This window comes from Sarcophilus harrisii, chromosome 2 (genome assembly GCF_902635505.1).
Source record: "Sarcophilus harrisii chromosome 2, mSarHar1.11, whole genome shotgun sequence".
NCBI classification, from domain to species: domain Eukaryota; kingdom Metazoa; phylum Chordata; class Mammalia; order Dasyuromorphia; family Dasyuridae; genus Sarcophilus; species Sarcophilus harrisii.
In genome coordinates, this window is record NC_045427.1 from 295810259 (window position 1) to 295831041 (window position 20783).

Consider the following 20783-nt stretch of genomic DNA (forward strand, 5'->3'; position numbering starts at 1 on the left):
AGAAGCTATCAATGATCCTTTTTGCTTTTGACTCATCTTTTTAAAGTCCTTAGGGTCTGCCTTAAGTGCAAGGAGGTTACCAGATTCTTGTGCAGAGCAGGAATAGATATATGGACAGTAGCTATCCTGCCATTGGGCTGCAATGAATGGCTGAGCTTTGGGAATGCTCTGGGGAAAGTTCCACACTGGAAGTGACTCAGGCTTGGGTCACATGGCCAAGCTGCTGAAGTGCCCTGCTAAGAGCCCTGCTGTGCAGATTAGCAACTGCCCTGGAGCTAGAGGCTAAGCGACGAAAGTGTCACTATCCCAAGCAAAAGCCCACTGTGGGTATTAGCAGTTGCCTTGTGAATAGCCCCCCATGACACTGGAAGTGTCTCTGCACTGGAGAGCACAGTCAAGTTGTGAAAGTTCTATTGCCCTAGGCTGAGCTCCACACTCTGCAGATTAGAGGCTGCTTCAGGCTGAGCCCCCCTATTGTGTAGACTTGTGACTGCCCTGGGCAAAATCCCTGTGCTACAGAATGTGGCTGCACAGCTGTGGTGTGGTATGTTTTCAGCCACTCACTTCCAGTTTTGGTTGGGTATAACCAGATCCTGTTAGGTTCTTGGGTTTTTTAGTATGCCCTCTACCTTTGGCTTTGATTTCTCTGCTGGTCTATTTCTTTGCAACCAAAGCAGAGCAGCCAACCTGTGGTAGAGTTCTCCCTGTAAATTTTCCAGCCACAGAGACTGCCTCCCAGCCCGGTCCATCTGTATGCTAGCCTCTCATATCTCCCAACATGTGCTAGCCTGCTCCTGCCCACTCAGGACAAACCTTTTCTGGTAATCTTCCAGATTATCTTTGGCTGGCAAGTTATACTTCCAATCTTTGAGAATTTTACCAGTCTAGTGCTATTTTTGAGGCTGAATTTAGCAATTAGTAGTGAGGATATGAGAGTTGCTTAGTATGTCATGTGTGCTTTCTCCACCATCTATGCTAATTTTCAAAAGGTGATTTTTTTTTCTTTAAGATTATATCTCCTTTTCTAGTTGGTTAACTTTTTTCTTATCCTTCTTGTTTTTCTTGGATGAGTTTTCTTTTTTCTTTTTAGTTCTGCCCCCCAGTGTTTCTCATTGATTCTTAAATTCTTTTTTGATTTCTTCTATAAATTCTCTCTAAGTATGGAGTCATTTAATATTACTCTTTGGGGTAGAAGAAATTTTTTTGCTTCAGTGTCCTCCTCTGAAGATAAACTCTTGTTTTCTCATGATTAGATTCATTTTTTTGTTTGTCAGTTCATATTTTTTTTAAATGAGAAATATTTGTGTAAGTACGTCTAATCGTTGGATTGGAGGATGGTACTTCTAGATTCACTTCAGTTCTCCCCTCTGACTTGGAACCCCAAACCAAGAGCTCCACCCTCCTGCAAGAGCCTGAAGATAGCAAGGCCCTGCCCCACTGCCTCTGCACTCACTAGGTGGACTGGTTCCTTCTGGCCCAAGGCAGCATCTTTATAGCACAGCTGTGCCTGGTGTTCCCAATCAGCCTAGATTCATTCACTCAGTTTCCCTGGACTCAGACCTTTGGTTACACATGCAGTCAAGGAGGTGAAAGTTTTTTCTAGTGACTGCTGAGGCTCTAGCCAAACCTAACTAACCCATCAATACTCATTTCTAGGGAGCTAGTCTATTAAGTGTTTGCATTTCACATTGGTTAATCCATGTCTGGTATCTTTTTTAGGGATCTTCTTGGATTGTACCAGGAAAACCTCTCTTTTTTCCCCAGTTTTCTTGATTTTTTACCACTCTAGGTTTGCCCTAAGGAGCAAAGTTTATTTTCTGTTTATAGAAACAAATCTGCAAAGCTGCCTTCTCTGCCTCTGCCTCTCTGACCTTCTCTGCCATCTTGCCAGAATCCACTCCCATTTATTTCTTTAAAAAATTAAAAGCAGCAATAACCCAGTGCTAAATACTGATAGCTTTTGTAGCATTATCTCTATTTAAAATGTGAAAGTATGATTTCTTTTTGTTGCAACGAATGACAAACTGCTTTCAAGGAGTTCTCTAAACTAAGGTGGAGAACAACAGTAAAAAGAATGTCAATTTGCAGGAATTTATAGTATCCCTTACTGCAGAGGGCTTGAACTCTAGAGAAATATACTTGAAACAAGGTGTTAACTCAGTGGAATTCATGAGATAATGGTTCTCTAGTTCACATATATACTTAGTACTTAGTATGGTGATGTTCACATATAATCAGTATGCTGTAATGATGTAATTACAATAAGGTACAAAAGGGCTAACAAGGACTGGAAGATAGACATTCTATCTTTGACCAGCCTTTTGGTGGCTCTCATGCCTCCTGCACTAAGATCAAGACTGGGCCAAAATAAAGAATCTAGACTCTATTCTTGACCATTCTTATGGTGTCTATCCTGCTGAGACCAAGGCCCATCCAAAGGACCTCCAGAAAGCTAAGCTGAACATGACACCTTACTACTAATAGCTTGAATAAATTGCATTTGTGCAGCAAAGACAGGTGCCATGTTCGATTTTTGGAATTCTGAAATAATTAGTCTTTAATATGGTTATTAATTATGATAATGATAATTAATAATAGTCTTTAAAATGAATCTTTATCACTGTATTCTGGTATAGATTATGCTTTTAATGGTTTTAAACACTTTATCAAATTGCATAAGAAGATATAAAAACCTTCAGAAAAAAAATCTGACCTTAACATGATTAACACCTTAAATTTCTGGTTGTTCCTCCTGTGGGTGTAATTAAAATGAAGGCAGTAGTACCTATTTTTTAAATAAATTTTTAACATATAGAGAGGCAGAATAAAATCAGGAAGACTTTTGTTTAGGACATGCCTTTGACAAATACTTTGTGACCCTGAGTAAGTCAATGAAATCCTCAGTTCACCAAGCTCTCTAAGACAATAAATCCCAGAGAAAGAGCTGATGTTTGGTAGTGAGGGGAATTTCCTGGGTCAAAAATTAAATAAATAAGAAATATGTTGGATAAAGCACTGAACTTGTTGCCAGAAAGGTTTAAGTGGAAAAAACTAATTTACTTTCTGTGTGAATATAGATAATCACTTAACTTTTGTCTAACTCAATTTTCTCATCTATAAAAAGTGTATAATAATAGCACATACTTCCCCAAGATATTATGAGTATAAAATAATATTTATGAATTACTTTTTATTAGCTTTAATAATAATATTCATAAAATGATATTTATTATTATTGCTATGTAACATGAATTTAGATATTTTTGGCATCAAAAAACTCAAACCACAAGGAAAATTATATATACTCTAACCACCATAGCTATTGTGTTAAAATTTATATTATCTAACATTAGTAAAATATTTCTATCAATAGAACCATTTATTAAACATTTTTCATATACATTTTCTTTCATTTTATATAGATATATAGAAAGTGGCAACAATACTATTCTCTTTTTTTTGCAGATAATGGAATTGATGATCCATTATTGTTGTTTTGTTTAGCCATTTCTCAATTTGGGATTTTCTTGGCAGAAAGAGTAGAGCAATTTGTCATTTCCTTCTCCAGCTCATTTTGTGGATGAGGCAACTGAGACAAACATGATTAAGTGATTTACCTAGGGTCACAGAAAAAGGAAATATCTGAAGCTACTGTGCTACCTAACTGCACTTGGGACTCCATAAGATTAAGTGATATGGCCAAAGTCACTAAGGTAACCATTTCTAGAGCTGGGATTCCAAACAAATTTTCCTGATATCAATGTTCTTTCCCTTCTGTGAGAAGGCTAGCATAGGCTTAGATATATTCTGTGCCTTTTTGAGTCAAGGCATATAAAGCTCTAGTCATTGTAAAGGAGATCAGTAAAATAAGAAAATTATGCTGCCTTACACATTCTTTGCTTCCCAGTGAAAGATTCAAATGAGAAAAGATTTTTATGCAGCTTTGACAATGAAATTTACAATTTCCCTTCAATAGACATCCATGACACCTGTTTTCCTGCTGTCTTCTCACCTGAGGGGTTGCAAGGTAACTCACAGGGGTCCTCAAACTTTTTAAATAGGGGGACCAGTTCACTGTCCCTCAGATTGTTGGAGGGCCAGACTATAGTAAAAACAAAAACTTTGTTTTGTGGGCCTTTAAATAAAAAAAACTTCATAACCCTGGGTGTGGGGGATAATCGTCCTCAGCTGCCGCATCTGGCCCGCGGACATAGTTTGAGGACCCCTGAGATAACAGGTTAAGTGGCAGAGCTTGGAATTAAATTCTGGGATCTTGACTCTTACTCTCTCACATTAACATCAGATATAAATGTTTCTCTTTATATGCCATTTGCAGCATGCCAGAAGCCTCACATGCTGAGATCATTAATTCTTGTACTCTCTTTCTAATTATTTATCCCAAGCTTTTCAATTACCTATTTGTCTCTGTTTTGTGTTTAGAGGCTACTACATTGCAGACTCTTAGTGTCTAAGATTTATACAATACTACTAAGTGGTTTCTTAGTTCTATTGTATTTCATCAGGACATGTTTTTCTATTAGCTTATCATCAAGAGGTAGTTATAGATATTGAATAAAGGACTGAGCTTGTGATCAAGACCTGAATTCATATTCCATTTTAGACACTTCATTGTGGTGAATGAATCCCCAGCAAATCACTTTACTCCTTTGTATTCCACTTTCTCTCTGTGTAAAAGGAAAGGATGGACTGATGGCCTGGAAATCTCCCCTGACTCTAAAGCTATCATTCTTTGCTTCACTGCATCTAATTAGATGACATTAAGTTTAACCAGCTGTTTTCTCATCAAGTTTTGCTTTTTATAATATCTGAAAGGAACAATATAGCCCTGTTTTCCCAACTTTATGCCTTTGCTTTTTCAACAAATCAATTTAGCCATCATTGATCAAATTGCTACTATGTCATCCAGTCAGTCAGTTAATAAGCATTTATTTTGTGTTTACAAAATGGATACAAATGAAGGTAAAAACAGTCCCTACCCTCAAGAAGCAAGTCTGCAAAACTTTGCAGTAGGCCTTGGATTTGCGAAGACAAAAGAAAAAAAAAAATACTCTACCCTAAAGGAGCATATATTTGGCTGGAGGAATATAACAGTTCAAAAGATAAATGAAGTAAAACTCCTACTATCTGCAAGCCACTGGGTTAAGCATTTTATTAATATGATGTCCTTTGATAAATATTATCTTATTTGAAGGAGGGCAAACCTGAAATTGAACCTGAAAGAAACTAAAGCATGTAAGATGGAAATGAAAAGAAAATACATTCCAGGCACTAAGGAGTTAGAAAAAACTTGTTTGGGGGCTAGTTTGAATGGGTTAAAGAGTGCATCAAGTGGAATTTCATTTGTTTATTTTGTACTAGAACTGTAATTAACCTGGTGTAAAAATCTAAGTGAGAAAATACCCATAGCCAGTATGTGTCAGAGAGATTAAAATGTCCTCTTTCAGAAAACAAAGCCATTTTCTAAGGGACCTTCTTAACAATGGCTCTCTTTGCTCTGCAGGATTTTTGCATTAATAAAGGATATCCTTTCCTCTAGTAATTTCAACCACTGACCCTTGTTGAGCCACAGCAGGACCAATTAGTGTCAAACATGTGAGGTGGACACATACCTTGGAACTAAGCTTAGCCAATCAATTTATCAAATACTAATCACAGAACATCTGTTGACCTTTAGACATTTATAGTTTTGATCTGAGCTCCTTATCAAAAGGGTAAAATGTATTTTTTAACCTTAATATCTGTATGACTTTTTTCAGTCATCCAACTTCTTTGTATGTGTGTATCTGTGTACCTTTGTCTCAATTTGACTTTCTGTCTCTTTTTCTGTTTCTCTCTCTCTCTTCTCTCTCTCTCTCTCTCTCTCTCTCTCTCTCTCTCTCTCTCCCTCTCATTCTGAGACACACATACACACATAGGCTTCAATACAAAATAGAAATTGTAGGCCAAGAATGACTCAAGCTGCTTCAACTTTAGAACAAGAAAGAAATGAAACATTTTTAGATTATTTAACAATTAATGAAAATGTTACTAAGTCAGTGTAGAAAAAGCATATTCAGCATCAATGCAAAAGTGTATCATCTGGGTCTAGATTCCATTTCTGTTTTGGCCAAGGTAGCCAGAGAGTCAAAATTTGTGGAAGAGACTGTTTTTGTTTCCTTGTAGACAGGTATTTTTACTTAGAACACTAAGAAACTACAATAATGGTTCAAGATTTATTTTCCCAACTCAGTTTAGTCCCTATTTTCAAGGATAAAAAATTAGTCTAGTCTTTTCAAAGAAAAAAAATCTTTCACTTCACTGCTTAAAGTCAAAGTCTTGAACACTTTTTGAAGGAACTTCCAACACATATTACTAGACAACTCCAGTCATAAAAACATGGCCACTTAGGAACCTAGGAACTTAATGCAGATAAAAACAAACAACAAACAAAAAATCCAGAAAAACAGCAAAGAATGTAATGGTTCCCTAAAAAAAGCAAATGGGGAGAAGAATGAATATCAGAAATCCTAGCTTTTCCTAATTAAAGGATGATCAAATCTTAGTTAACAGGTCTTGTGATAGATACAATCAAATTTCCTGAAATGGAAGGACTGGTTTTGGCAAGAGTAAAACAAAACATAAAATCATTGTTCCTTTGACAATTTTATAAACTACTTCACATAGTTCTTCTATGAGTTTTTTTTTTCCTCATCATTATTCTCAAGAGTGACTTTCCTCTCTTCCATCTCTACTTCCTGGTCTTCTATGCCATCCATAAGAAAGAACACAATGATCTTAGGTTCCATGCAAGGTGTAATGTGAAGAAATCATATACATTTCAGGTGAGCATAATCCAAAGATGATATTAGATCTACCATTGTTGAGACCTGTGCTAGTATCACTTCACTGGGATAAATGCTTACTCTGTTACTCCTGGGGTCTGTACATGCTACCCATTTTGTTACTACTGTGGTCTTAGCCACTGCCTAACTCTGCTGCCTGCAGTTGCTAGATGTTGTGATATTGCCCATTGCCATAAGGGTCTATATTGGTGCTTATATCATAGTCTTAGGATCCTGTATGTCTTGCCTATGGACTAACTGCTGGCATTTATTCTAGTACCAATGCATATTCCATTGCCTATTGCTGCTCAAAATTGTGCCATTGCCTGATGTTGTTGATCATTACCACTAAGATTGTACACTGTCCATTGTGTCAAGGAGTTTTTTCTTATGCCAGAACCAAACACTATCCTACCCCTACCACTTGTGAGGTTAAACATTATGTCCAGTTTAAAACTATGAAACTATACTAGAACCTGTCTTGTAATTTGTACTGAACCCTCACTGGAAATTCCTGAGAGAAAGTTACAGCTTAGAATAAAGCATAAATATATTTTCTTTTAAACATTTTTTAGATTTATACAACTCTTCCCATCCTTATCACTGCAACAGTATTTGCCCATATTCTGAATCATAGTTCCCTGGAGATGATTAAATATTGTCATTCAAAGTGCCTTCTTTAGTATCTTATCCTAAAGAACTCCAATAAGATTATGTGATAAAATATCTAATACCCTCCAAAGTGTCAAATATAAATTTATTAATATTTCCTCAGGAAAAAAATTAGTCATTAGTGAGGATCCAGGCTTACTACAACTAGTGGTCATATTGACAGTAAAAATATATTAAATGTGTAATTGAACAAAGGAAAGTTTACATCTTCCATATTTTAAGCATGGTTCTTTTCTAATTAAACCTTTTTATTTACAAAACATATGCATGGGTAATTTTTCAAAATTGATCTTTTCAAAACCTTCTGTTCCAAATTTTCATACATAGTTATACAGTTATCATGCTGCACAAGAAAAATCAGATCAAGAAGGAAAAAAAAGACTAAGAAAGAAAAAGAAAACAAACAACAGAAAGAGTGAAAATGGTATGTTGTGGCTCACACTCAGTTCCCACAGTCCTCTCATGGATCTCTTCATCACTGAACAATTGGAACTAGTTTGTATCATCTCATTGTTAAAAAGAGCCATGTCCATCAGAATTGATCATCGTATAGTCTTGTTGTTGTCACATATAATGATCTCCTGGTTCTGCACATTTCACTTAGCATCAGTTCATATAAGTCTCTCCAGGCCTCTCTGTATTCATCCTGCTGGTCTTATCGTATACAATCATAATATCCCATAACATTCTTATACCATAATTTATTCAGCCATTCTTCAGTTGATGGACATCCATTCAATTTCCAGTTTCTACTCACTACAAAAAGGGTTGAACAAACATTGTTGCACATGTGGGTCCCTTTCCCTCTTTTAAGATCTCTTTGGGATACAAGCCTAGTAGAAACACTGATGGATCAGAGTATGCACAGTTTGATAACTTTTGGGGCATAGTTCCAAATTGTTCTCCAAAAAGGTTGGATACATTCACTGTTTTGTTTCACCCAACTATGTATGTGTCCTAGTTTTCCCACATCCACTCCAATATTCAACATTATCTTTTCCTGTCATCTTAGCCAATCTGAGAAGTGTGTAGTAGTACCTTAGAGTTGTTTTAATTTGCATTTCTTTGATTAATAGTGATTTGGAACACTTTTTCATATGACTAGAAATGTTTTTTTTTCCTTCATTTGAAAATTGTCTGTATTATTTGACCATTTATCAATTGGAGAATGTCTTGAATTCTTATAAATTTGAGTCAATTCTCTATATATTTTAGAAATGAGACCTTTATCAGAACCTTTGAATGCAAAAATGTTTTCCCAGTTTATTGCTTCCCTTTTAATCTTGTCTGCATTAGTTTTGTTTGTACAGAAACTTTTTAACTTAATACAATCAAAATTGCATATTTTGTGATCAATAAGGATCTCTAGTTCTTCTTTGATCACAAATCACTTCTTCCCCCATAGATCTGAGAGGTAAACTATCCTATGTTCTTTTAATTTGTGTGTAATATTATTCTTTATGTCTAGATCATAAATCCATTTTCACTTTTTATTGGTATATGGTGCTATGTATGGGTTAATGCTTTAGGCACAGTTCTTGAAGACACAAAGAACATTTAAATCTTCCTCTATTTTCTGAATTCTCAAAGAAACTTTTCCCACTTTATCCACAAGGTAATGAGGGGTTTTCCACTTTTAGAAATACCAACAGAAGCAGGGAGACTATCTGAGCCTCAACTTACTATGGGTTGTCATTCCACCAATACAATAAAAAAAATTAAGATTTAATTCTGCTATTACTGGTTGTTGGAAAATGTGTCTAATTCAGCTTAATCTGTTGTCTCTTATTCAGTGTTGGAGCAAAAGTAAAAGCTCATAGTCCACTAGTTAACAGGAGGACATTTATTTAGCCATGTCAGGGAAAAGGATATTCATCAAGGATACCAATATTGATTACATTGAATACAGCTTTGTTTCCTCTGATTTGGTGTGTGTGTGTGTGTGTGTGTGTGTGTGTGCGTGCACACAAAAGAGACAGAGACAAAGAAACACACACCAAAGAAAGAGAGTAAGCAAAAGAAAGAGAGAGTGAGAAGAGTGAGAGAGAGAGAAGAGACAGCCAGACAGGGACAGAAATAGAGACAGAGAAACTGTTAGCCACATTGATTTGCAGGTATGGAGATAAAGGAAGAAGTTTCACATTCATCAAGTGCTCTTTTATGTATTTAGATCATTAGTAAACTTCTTCCATAGTTAAAGTCACAATATTTTGTATAAATTCTGCAAGGCTGATTTTCATATCTATCAAGAAAAAAAAAATCATCTCTTATGTGTGAGGCAGTGTTAATATAATGCTGCTACCATGGCATACATTATATATATATATATATATATATATATATATATATATATATATATATATATATATATATTTGCTGCTGAAACCAGAGACACAATAAATATATTAACAAAAAGGAGGAAAGCACAAAAAAAAGATATATTTTGTGACTAGCAAAAACTATTTTTACACTCTGACATTAAACTAACCTAATTAATAGGCTCTCTATCAGATTTCTTCACAAAAGTATTTACATTAGATTCACCTGATTTTGTTTAGGATTGCAGTACTTGGAATATTTTACTTGGCTGTGATGTAGGAAGTCATGCAAAATAGCAAAACAAGTTGAAATCTCCTAAAGGATTTAGACAGACAGATTACAATTAATTTGTTGGAATTTGGACAGTTGTCAAAATATATACAGCAATCTTTTAAAACTGATCACAGAGTCAGTGAATTTTTTTTTACTTAAAATAATTGCATTCTGGTAGAGAGGTAAGTGGAGAATAAATGCATTTTGTTTTCAGAAATCCATAATCACCTAAAGAAAGTGGAAACAGGCTATATGTACCAAATATTCATTTTTTGTGATAGAAATAATGTTGAAAGAAATAAAATTCCATTGACTGAGGATTGAGTGAATAAGTGTTAGTACATGAATGCAACAGAATGTACTATGAGATAAGAAATAAGGAATATGCAAAATTCAGAGAAGTATGGGAAGATATACATGAACTGTTCAGAAAAGGGAAAACTACAAAAATTAAATGGAAAGAACAAGAAAAACAAAACAGAGATGATTATTGTATAATTATAATAAGCAAGTTTGATTACAGAGTAGAATTGAAAACCACATCATCCTCCATTTTTTTTTGCAGTTTCAGAGTACTAAGAATATGGAATATTTATCCACATTACCAGATTGTAATTGATGTGTTAATTGATTTTGCTGAATGTTTCTTTCTCTATTTAAAGTTTTATTGAAAATGTGGCTCATTGAGGAGAGAAGAGATACACTGAGAAATGAAAGTGATATGTAAACAAATGTTAGGTTTTTTTTTTTTAATGCATCATCAACTCATAAATCAGGAGGTCAGGAAGATAATTTTTCTGAATTTCTATTTATTCACCTGAAAATTGGAATAACTATTCCTTTATTATGTACTTCACAACATTGTTGTTAGGTTCAAATTATATGAAATATGTAATTAAAAAAGAACCTTTCAGTTGACGATATGATAATAACAAAGAGAGGTGGTCTTACAAAAATTAAAATAGACAAAAATTTGAAATAACAGAGATTTGTCAGGTGACTATAATAGAAAGAGAACCACCTTGGGACCGAGAAAGAAACTGGATTCGTAATTTCATTCTAATAGAAATTTACTGCTCAGGAAATTCCTTCTAACAAAGCATCTAAACATTCTCTGCAACTAAAAGTGGTACAGAACAGCCTACAGAATTGAAAAGGTAAGTGACTTGCTCAGTGAATTATAAACTGTATGCTTCAGAAGGACTTAAACACAGAACTTTCTGACTTTAAAGCTGACTCTGCTTTACTGCCCTGAGATTTAGAATTATAATTTTGTTTAAAAGATAAAGAATGAATTATGTAAACCAAATAGTCATCTTAATCTATTTACCCTGAGTTCTGGAAACAGAAGGGATCTGGAAATTAAATCTAAGAGTCCATTCTAATTAGTGCTGTTTTAAACTAGAAGCAATTCAGAGATTTGTAGCCATTTTTGAAAGATCCTTTCTAATTTTCTAAAAAAAATATTTGGGTTACCTTGTACTCTCAGAATTAGATAAATCAAACCACAAAATAAATAAGAAAGAAGTCAGAGGTAAATAGAATACTAGAAAAGTTAGATATGATAGATCTCTGAAGAAAACGAAATGGAGACAGAAAGGAGTACACTTTCTTTTCAGCAGTTCATTGAACTTATACAAAAATTGATCATATATTAGGACATAAAAACCTCCAACTCAAAGGCAGTAAGGCAGAAATAGTAAATGCATCCTTTTCAGACCACGATGCAATGAAAATTACATTCAACAAAAAGCCAGGGGAAAGTAGACCAAACAAGAATTGTAAACTAAATAATCTCTTACTAAAGAATGATTGGGTGAAACAGCAAATCATAGACATATTTAATAACTTCACCCAAGAAAACGACAATAATGAGACATCATACCAAAATGTGTGGGATGCAGCCAATGCAGTAATAAGGGGAAATTTCATATCTCTAGAGGCCTACCTGCGTAAAATAGAGAAAGAGAAGGTCAATGAATTGGGCTTGCAAAAAAAATTGCTAGAAAAGGAACAAATTAAAAACCCCCAGTCAAACACTAAACTTGAAATTTTAAAAACAAAAGGAGAGATCAATAAAATTGAAAGTAAAAAAACCTATTGAATTAATCAATAAAATTAAGAGTTGGTTCTATGAAAAAACCAACAAAATAGACAAGCCCTTAGTAAATCTGATTTTTAAAAAAAGAAGAAAATCAAATTGTTAGTCTTAAAAATGAAAAGGGAGAACTTGCCACTAATGAAGAGGAAATTAGAGCAATAATTAGGAATTACTTTGTCCAACTTTATGCCAATAAATTTGACAATTTAAATGAAATGGAAGAATACCTTCAAAAATATAGCTTGCCCAGATTAACAGAGGAAGAAGTAAATATCCTAAACAGTCCCATCTTAGAAAAAGAAATAGAACAAGCTATTAACCAACTCCCTAAGAAAAAATCTCCAGAACCAGGCACATTTACATGTGAATTCTATCAAACATTTAAAGAACAATTAACTCCAATGCTATATAAACTATATGAAAAAATAGGAATTGAAGGAGTCCTACCAAACTCCTTTTATGACACAGACATGGTACTGATACCTAAACCAGGTAGGCTGAAAACAGAGAAAGAAAATTATAGACCAATCTCCCTAATGAATATTAATGCTAAAATCTTAAATAAAATATTAGCAAAAAGATTACAGAAAATCACTCCTAGGATAATACACTATGACCAAGTAGGATTTATACCAGGAATGCAGGGCTGGTTCAATATTAGGAAAACTATTAGCATAATCAACTATATCAATAACCAAACTAACAAAAACCATATGATCATCTCAACAGATACAGAAACAGCATTTGATAAAATCCAACATCCATTCCTAATAAAAACACTTGAGAGTATAGGAATAAATGGACTTTTCATTAAAATAGTCAGGAGCATATATTTAAAACCATCAGTAAGCATCATATGCAATGGGGAAAAACTGGAACCTTTCCCAGTAAGATCTGGAGTGAAGCAAGGTTGCCCACTATCACCATTATTATTCAATATTGTATTAGAAACACTAGCCTTGGCAATAAGAGTTGAGAAAGAGATTAAAAGAATTAGAGTAGGCAATGAGAAAGCCAAGTTATCATTCTTTGCGGATGATTTGATGGTATCCTTAAAGAACCCTAGAGAATAAGCTAAAAAGTATTAGAAATAATCAACAACCGAGGATACAAAATAAATCCACATAAATCATCAGCATTTTTATACATCACTAACAAAATCCAAAAGTAAGAGATCCAAAGAGAAATTTCATTTAAAATAACTGTTGATAGTTTAAAATATTTGGAAATCTTCCATCATCATCATCATCATTGTCATCATCATCATAATTATCATTATCATAAAGGATACTAATAGCAGCTGATTTTCAAACTGTGTTTAGCTTCTGTCAGGAACCAGACCCTTTACAATCATTATGTCATTTATCTTCCTATGAACCTAAAGAAGTAGACGCTATTATTATCCAAATTTAACAGATGAGGAAAGTAAAGCAGACAGAGCTTATGTGTTTTTATCGGGGGTAACACAACTAGTAAATCTAGCAAGTTCCTGCCTTCAGGCTTAGCACATTATCCATTGTTCCACCTAGCTGACCCATAGCGGTTTTTAAGTGTTGTATGGTGGTGTGGGATTTTTGGAAAGACGCATTAAACAGTTGTCAATAAGAAGCATTCCCCATCAGTTTACCTCTACCATCCCAGTAATCTTGGCAAACTCTGAATTAGCAGCCCAAATAGATATGTCCAGTCCTGGTCCTGAATAATCTTGGTCACTGAGGAAGTGGTCAGTCCCCTTTATGATTACCTAGGAATGTCTGACTTCAATCAAAACCAGTGACCCAAGAAGGGGTTTGCACACAGATGTTATCAAAGGAAAGTTAAGCTGTTAAATTTCTAGGTACAATTTTGCATATGTCTCTCACAGGAAGGCAGGATTATAGAAGAACTTTCTAAAAAAAATGATGTTAATCATCATATCTCCATAAGGAGGCTGGAGGAACAAAGTCATACTCATTCTAGGAAAGAGGAACCGATAAGGGATTCAATCTGTGAAGTCACTGAATTCATGAACTCTCTTTTTTTTTGTTATTTTTTTTATTTTTTTATTTAATAGCCTTTTATTTACAGGATATATACATGGGTAATTTTACAGCATTAACAATTGCCAAACCTCTTGTTCCAATTTTTCACCTCTTACCCCCCCCCACTCCCTCCCCTAGATGGCAGGATGACCAGTAGATGTTAAATATATTAAAATATAACTTAGATACACAATAAGTATACATGACCAAAACATTATTTTGCTATACAAAAAGAATCAGACTCTGAATTATTGTACAATTAGCTTGTGAAGGAAATCAAAATGCATGTGTGCATAAATATAGGATCGGAATTTGAATCAATGGTTTATCATCTCCCAGGTTCTTTTTCTAAGGATAGCTAGTTCAGTTCATTACTGCTCATCATTAGAACATGATTTGGTTGATCTTGTTGCTGAGGATGGCCTGATCCATCAGAACTGGTCATCATCTAGTATTGTTGTTGAAGTATAATGATCTCCTGGTCCTGCTCATTTCACTCAGCATCAGTTCTGTAAGTCTCTCCAGGCCTTTCTGAAATCATCCTGTTGGTCATTTCTTACAGAAAAGTATATTCCATAATTTTCATATACCACTAATTTATTCAGCATTCTCCAACTGATGGACATCAATCTGTTCCAGTTTCAGCAGTCCCAATTTCATACAGTCCTTTCCTCTTTATAACTCTTTGGAATATAACCCAGTAGTAATACTGCTGATCTAGGTCATGTATAGTTTGATAACTTTGAGTATAGTTCCAAACTACTCTCAAAATGGTTGGATTCTGTTCACAACTCCACCAACAATGCATCAATGTCCCAGTTTTCCGCATCCCTCCAACAATCATATTATTTTTCCTGTCATCTTAGCCAATCTGACAGGTGTAGTGGTATCTTAGAGTTGTCTTAATTTGAATTTCTCTTGATTAATAATGACTTGGAGCATCTTTTCATATGACTAGAAATAGTTTCAATTTCTTCATCTGAAAATTGTCTTTTCATATCCTTTGACCATTTTTCAATTGGAATGACTTGGTTTTTTATAAATTAGAGTTAATTCTCTAATATTTTGGAAATAGGCCTTTATCAGAACCTTTGACTGTAAAAATATTTTCCCACTTTATTGCTTCCCTTCTAATTTGTCTGCATTAGTTTTGTTTGTACAAAAACTTTTCAGTTTGGTATAATCGAAATTTTCTATTTTGTGATCAGTAATGATCTCTGGTTCTGCTTTGGCATCAAAGACCTTCCCTTCCACAGGTCTGAGACGTAAACCATCCTATATTCCTGTAATTTATTAATAATTTCATTCTTTATGCCCTAGGTCCATGAACCCATTTTGACCTTATCTTGGTGTACGGCGCTTAATATGGATCAATGCCTAGTCTCTGCCATATTAGTTTCCAATTTTCCCAGCAATTTTTATCAAATAGTAAGTTCTTATCCCAAAAGCTGGGATCTTTGGGTTTGTCAAAGACTAGGCTTCAGTATTTGTTGACTGTTTTATCCCTTGAACCTCAATCTATTCCTTTAGCCATATACCAAATAGTTTTTGGTAACTGCTGCCTATAATATAATTTTGGATCTGGTACAGCTAAGCCACCTTCATTTGATTTTTTTTTTCATTCACATTCCCTTGAAATTCTTGACCTTTGTTTTCCATATGAACTTTGTTATTTTTCTAGGTCATTAAAATAGTTTTTGGGAGTCTGATTGGTATAGCGCTAATATAAATGATTAGTTTAGGTAATATTGTCATCTTTATTATATTTTCGCTTCCTATCCAAGAGCATTTAATATTTTTCCAATTGGTTAGATCAGACTTAATTTTGTGTGAAAAGTGGTCTGTAATTTTGCTCATAAAGTTTCTGATTTTCCTTGCAGATAGATTCCTAAATATTTTATATTACCAGTAGTTACTTTAAATGGAATTTTTCTTTGTAACTCTGACTGTTTAGGATTTTGTTAGTGATATATAGAATGCTGATGACTTATGTAGGTTTATTTTATAACCAGCAACTTTGCTAAAGTTGTGGATTATTTCTCAATAAATTTAGCAGAATCTCTGGGGTTCTCTAAGTATACCATCATGTCATCGGCAAAGAGGATGATTTGGCTTCCTCATTGCCTATTCTTATTCCTTTAATCTCTTCTCAGCTCTTATTGCTATAGCTAGCGTTTCTAATACAATATTAAATAGTAATAGTGATAGTGGGCAACCTTGTTTCACTCCAGATCTTATTGGAATGGTTGAGCTTGTCTCCATTACATATGATGTTACTGATGGTTTTAAATAGATGCTGCTGATTATTTTAAGGAAAAGTACCATTTATTCCTATACTCTCAAGTGTTTTAATAGGAATGGATGTTGGATTTTATCAAATGCTTTTCTGCATCTATTGAGATGATCATATGGTTTTTGTTAATTTGGTTATTAACATGGCCAATTATATTGATAGTTTTCCTAATATTGAACCAGCCTCATTCCTGGTATAAATCCTACTTGATCATAGTGTTATTATCTTGGAGATGATTTTCTGTAGTCTTTTGCTTTAATATCTTATTTAAGATTTTAGCATCAATATTCATTAGGGAGATTGGTCTATAATTTTATTTCTCTGTTTTCAGCCTACCTGGTTTAGGTATCAGTACCATGTCTGTGTCATAGAAGGAATTTGGTAGGACTCCTTCATTCCCTATTTTATCAAATAATTTATATAAGCTTTGGGCCAATTCTTCTTTAAATGTTTGGTAAAATTCATGTAAATCCATCTGGTCCTGGGGATTTTTTCTTAGGAGTTGTTTAATTGCCTGTTCTATTTCTTTCTGAAATGGGACTATTCAACAATTTACTTTCTCCGTTAGTCTGGGAAGTCTATATTTTGAGTGTATTTCACTTAGGGTTATCAAATTGTATTGGCATAAAGTTTAGCAAAATAACTCCTTATTATTTCCATTTCACTCTTCCTTGGTGGAAAGTTCTCCTTTCATTTTAAGACTACTAATTTCATTTTCCTCCCTCCTTTTCTAATCAGATTTACTCAAAGGCTTACTATTTTATTGGTTTTTTCATAGAACCAACTCTTAGTTTTATTAATTAGTTCAATAGTTTTTTACTTTCAATATTTTAATTTCTCCTTTTAATTTTAGAAGTTCCAATTTAGTATTTGATTGGGGGTTTTAATTTGGTCTTTTAGTTTTTTAGTTGCAAGCCCAATTCATTAATCTTTTCTTGCTCTGTTTTATTCAAGTAAGCCTCTACGGATACAAAATTCCTTCTTATTACCGCTTTGGCTGCATCCCACAAATTTTGGTATGATGTCTCATCATTGTCATTATCTTCAGTGAAATTATTAATTGTATCTATAATTTGCTGCTTCACCCAATCATTCTTTAAGATGAGATTGTTTAGTTTCAATTACTTTTGGTCTATTTCTAACTTTTGTTGAATGTAGTTTTATTGCATCATGATCTGAAAAGAAAGCATTTACTATTTCTGCTTTCTTGCATTTAATTTTGAGGTCTTTATGTCCTAATATATGGTCAATTTTTGAATAGGTTCCATGAACTGCTGAGAAGAAAGTATATTCCTTCTTACCTCCATTCAATTTTCTCCAAAGATCCAATATACCTAATTTTTCTAATATTCTATTTACTTTTTAATTTCTTTCTTTTTGTTTTGTGGTTTGATTTGTCTAATTTGAGAGTGCAAGGTTGAGATCTCCTACTATTACGGTTTTCTTGTCTATTTTTTTGCAACTCTCTACTTCTCCTTTAGGAGTTGAGTGCCATACCACTTGGTGCATATGTTTAATATTGATATTGCTTCGTTGTTTATGTTCCTTTAGCAGGATGTAGTTTCCTTCCTTATCTCTTTTAATTAGATCAATTTTACTTTTGCTTGATCTGAGATAAGGATAGCTACCTGCTTTTTGATTTCACCTGAAGCATAATAGATTTTGTCAGCCTTTTACCTTTACTCTATATGTGTCCCCTGCTTTAAATGTGTTTTGTAAACAACATATTGTAGGGTTCTGACTTTGATCTGTCTGCTATCTGCCTCCTCTTTATGGGGGAGTTCATCTCATTCAAATTTACGGTTAGAATTACTAAATCTGTATTTCCTACCATCCTAATAACCCCAGATTGTGCTTTACTTATTCTTGCTCTCCCAACCCTCTTTCCCCTTTTAAACTTATGTACCTTTCTTGTACATGATGCTTATCTCTTTATAATCCTCCCTCCCCCTCTTTGAGTCTTTCCCTTCCTTCCCTTTTACTCTTTTTTCTTTTCCCTTTTCCTCTCCCCCATTTTTAATGAGGCGAGAGAGAATTTTCTCTAGAACAAATGTCAATTATTTTTCTTTGACAACTCTGATGAGAGTAAGATTCAATGTTCCTCCCTCTCTAAATTCCCTCAGATATGATAAGTTTCCTTAGCTCTTTGTGGGATGTGGTTCTCTTTTTCTCCTTCCCACCTTATTCTGCCATCATCCCTTTTCCATATCTACTTCCCTTTTAATGTTATATCAGAACAATGAAATTATACATGTATTCTTTTTGCATGTTCACAAAGAAATATACATTCTCAAGAGTTATTTTTACTTTTCTGCATTCTTGGAGTTCTATGCTTGGAGATCAAATTTTTGTTTAGTTCTGGTTTTTTCTTCAGAACAAATGGAATTCATTTGTTTCATTAAATATCCATCTTCTTCCGTGGAAGAAAATGCTCAGCTTAGCTGGGTAGTTTTTTCTTGGCTGCATCTCAAGTTCTTGTGCCTTTTGGAATATCATATTCCAGGCCCTTCTTTCCTTTAATGTAGAGGCAGCCAGATCTTGGGTGATCCTTATTGTGGCACCTCTGTATTTAAATGTTTTTTTTTTTTGGCTGCTTGTAAAATTTTTTCCTTAATCTGATAGTTCTGAAATTTTGCCACAATATTCCTTGGGGTTTATAATTTCGGGTTTCTTTCAGAAGGTGTTCGATGAATTCTTTCAATGCCTATTTTACCTTCTGATTCTATTACATCTGGGCAGTTCTCTTTGATGATTTCTTGTAAAATAGTATCTAGGCTCTTTTTTCATCATAGTTTTCAGAAAGTCCAATAATCCTCAGATTATCTCTCCTAGATCTATTTTCCAAGTCTGTCGTTTTGCAAGTAGATAATTCAAGTTTTTCAGTTTGTCATTTTTTTGTTGTTGACTTGATTCTTGCTGTCTCAATGAATCCTTAGTTTCTATTTGTTCAGTTCTAATTTTTAAAGAATTATTTTCTTCATTAGCTTTTTTTACTTCTTTCTGTATATGTCCAATTGAGTTTTTGAATGTATTGTTTTGGTCTGTGGAATTTTTTCCATTTCACTAATTTATTTTTTTAGTGAATTATTTTCTTTTTCCAATTCACAGATCCTACTTTCTTGTGAGTTCTTTATTTTTTCCAATTCACAATTCTTACTTTCCTGAGATTTTTTTTACTTTTTCCAATTTGTATTTCAGGAAGTTGTTGCTCTCTTGTAAGGCTTCTCTTTCCTTTCCCATTTATCTCTAACTCTCTTTTGAGACTTTTAATGGTCTCTTCTTGAGAGCATCATGTAAAGGAGGACAGTCTGATGCATGTTTGCTGTTTGAGGTCTCTTCAGGTTTGCGTTGACCTGCTCTTTTTTCTGCATAGAAGCTGTCGATCATTCTTTTCATCTTTTATTCATGTTTTAAAGTCTTTAGGGTAGGTCTCCTAGGCAAGGGGTTAACAGCTTCCTCTGCAGAGCAGGGAAAGATGTAAACCGATTTCCGTCCTGAGGTATGGGAGTGCTCTGAGTGAGAGTCTTCCTTCCCCAACAGGGAGTGGATTCAGCACTGGCTGAGCTATCAAACAGCTTAGTAGGGCTGTGGGTATAGGATTGCCCTTGGCTAGAGATTAAGGGTGAAAGTGTCACTGCCCCAGGCCGGAGCCTCTTGTGGGACTGTGAGTATTAGCAGCTGACCGCAGACCACAGACCACAGACCGCAGACCGCGCAAACTCTGCCCAGCGTCTCTGCCTGATGCACGCCCTGGAAAAGCTCTGGTCTAAGCCGAGCCCCCCACTGTGCAGATGGGAGGCTAACCTGGGCTGGGTCCTCCTGCTGTGCAGGATCACAACTGCCCCAAGGAAAAGCCCTGTACTGCGGGTTGGGGCTGCGTGCTTGTGCTGAGATCTGTGCCTTCACCCTCGGTTTGAGACTCTCCTCGGAACCTAATTTCTCTCCCGTCTGCGCTGATCTCCCTGGCCTCTTGGAACCAACCTTTTTAAGGAGACTGAGATTTTCTTCGCCGGTGAGTTGTTCTACTTCTTATCTTTACGAATTGTAGCAGTCAAGACTATTTTTGAGGCTCGATATAATATTGATAAAGAGGGTAAGAGAAGAGCTTAGAAAGTAGCGTGTGTCTTCTCTGCCATCTTGGCTCCGCCCCCCAATCATGAACTCTCTTAAAAAAACACTCCTTTGACTTTTCATGGTGGGAATCTTTTCTGCAACTTCTAGTCTCAGAGAATTGTAAGAACTAAGCACAATTTTTAAGAAAT